Source organism: Engraulis encrasicolus, chromosome 11, assembly GCF_034702125.1.
Source record: "Engraulis encrasicolus isolate BLACKSEA-1 chromosome 11, IST_EnEncr_1.0, whole genome shotgun sequence".
Taxonomy (NCBI): domain Eukaryota; kingdom Metazoa; phylum Chordata; class Actinopteri; order Clupeiformes; family Engraulidae; genus Engraulis; species Engraulis encrasicolus.
In genome coordinates, this window is record NC_085867.1 from 35,873,233 (window position 1) to 35,875,732 (window position 2,500).

The window sequence follows — 2,500 nt, forward strand, 5'->3', positions numbered from 1 at the left end:
TGTGTGTGTGTGTGTGTGTGTGTGTGTGTGTGTGTGTGTGTGTGTGTGTGTGTGTGTGTGTTTGTGTGCATCCATGCAGTGGTTAGGCATGTGAGTGCGTGTGTGAGTGCGTGCGTGAGTCCGTGCGTGCGTGTGTGCGTGCGTGTGTGAACCATCATCTGGTAACAATTTTTGCCCACAGGCCCATTTTTAACGCCTTAGGGAAACCTGGTGTGCTGTCAGCGCTCCAAGGGTGGTGTGTGTGTGTGTGTGTGTGTGTGTGTGTGTGTGTGTGTGTGTGTGTGTGTGTGTGTGTGTGTGTGTGTGTGTGTGTGTGTGTGTGTGTGTGTGTGTGTGTGTGTGTGTGTGTGTGTGTTTACACAACTCAGGGGTCAACATATGTGACCCATTCTCAGTGCTGATGTTTTCTTTTCATTTCGCAAGACCAGGAGGAGATCAGCTTTAAATGAAGTCAGCTCTACACATTGAGCAACTGCATGCGAGGCCAAAAAAACCCTGAACATTATTAATAGTAGTATCATATAATATAATATAACATATAATAGTAGCACAGAAGCACGCACAGATGTACGCACACACACACACACACACACATGTGCGCGCATGCACTCACGCACGCACGCATGCACAGACACACACACACTTTGTGTCTAGCTTGGAAAGCCAAACATCATGAATAATTCTTTCCCATTAGCCTAGCAATCTAAAGGTAAATACACACAACACACTTAAAAACAGAGAAGCCAAAGTCATAATTCACTACAGGGCAATGCAAGCCACTAGGGTGGGGAGTTGGAAATGGTATTTTGCAAAATAAATAAATAAATATATAAATAAAATAAAGAGTTGTGAAATGTTGACAGTTGTTCAATTTCCTGCCTGCGGGAGGTGTCTCCTGAAAGGATGTCTCCCGTTCTCTCCTCTCTGTTTTCTCCTTTCTTTTGCCGAACTACTTAAACAGTGCAAAAGCTGCCAACAGCTTCCATGCCCTCCGCCTCTTCTGAAAGGACCCCCTGTTGTTAAGTTGGGAGAGAGCCTGATCTGAACTGATTGATAAATATATTAAAGCCAGCAAATCCTTCAAGCACAACCTCCCAAGAGCTCCTTCAAAACTTCCCCGATTTTCTGCGGCTGAATGCTGAAAGTATGAACTTCCTCTTCTGTGAAGTATGACTCAGCCATTTAGCATACCATGCTGTGGTAACATAAGTTGCATCACATCTTAGACTTGTCTACAATGACTCATATCCATGTCAATCGGAAATGTAGAGCTAAGAAAAAACACACCCATCCATCTCAATACCATAGGGTGCTGGGAAAAATAATTAAGTCACCACACTAACATTTTTCTACTTTAATTACTAAAAGAGAAGCGGGATCCTGGTGTGGTGGCTTTATTTTAGTTGTTCCACCTTAATCTGCAAACCAATGCAATGCATGTTTTCCTCATTTATGTGTATAGCACAACAAAGTTCTACTCTAACCAATTGCTTTGATATGGGTACACATGGTTAACTTTTCCTTCAATAATTTATTCCAGTGCATTGGCTTTCTGAGCAAACAAACAAACCAAAACAGTGGAGTTCCCCCTTGGAGTTTTTAAGCAGAAACGGTTGCCAGGCAACAGCCAAGGTCACTGCAGCCAGGTTGAGTGAGTGAGGCTACAGTGGGCACTGCATATTAGTTACATATATATACAGCTTGGCTACAAACGGAGTGGAACAAACACACTAGGATTTCTCCAACTCATGGAATACCTCTTGTCCAACCTGACGTTATTCAGTCATTTTACTACACACAGACTCTTTGACGAAAGTCTCTCAACGGATGGTGAACATAAGGGACAGTGTACCGACTAAGAAGCTTAATGTTCCTTCGGTACACTGTCCCTTATGCTCACCATCCGTTGAGAGACTTTCGTCAAAGAGTCTGTGTGTAGTAAAATGACTGAATAACGTCAGGCTGGACAAGAGGTATTCCATGAGTTGGAGAAATCCTAGTGTGTTTGTTCCACTCCGTTTGTAGCCAAGCCAATAAAACAATCCCCTACTAGACAATCTTATTACACATGTGTCTTTAGTCCAGTTACACTATCACACTATACACTACCCCCATCCAAGCAACCACAGCCATCATCATGTAAGGACACTGACACAGAAGGTCACGTCTGCAAGTAGAGAATGCTGTGCCGGGTGTCCAACCAAACATCTTCTAGTAGAGTAAGATATATCAAACCCTGCCTACCCAATGCAAAAGAGGGTGCTCAAGTTTGGTCTCCTAGGGGCCCGTTGTCCCCGCTTTCTTCTTCTCTTTCTGTGGCATTTGTTGGTGGCTTGCATAAGATGTGCACTACCGCCATCTACAGTGTTAAGGCAACACCATTATTCTCAACTTCAAGTCTCCTAAAGGCCTCCTAACCTAAAGTCTCCTAGAGGGGTGCTCACCTGACGTCACATGGATCCCTGAAATGTTTGATTTATCTTACTTTACTGGAAAATGT

At 43.6% G+C, this 2,500-nt stretch overlaps 1 protein-coding gene across 2 annotated transcripts in view; it reads right to left on the reverse strand.

Moving 5' to 3' along the window:
• Positions 1–2,500, reverse strand: part of eng (endoglin) — a 111,479-nt gene that overhangs the window by 68,537 nt on the left and 40,442 nt on the right. The gene's annotated exons all lie outside the window — the stretch shown is intronic.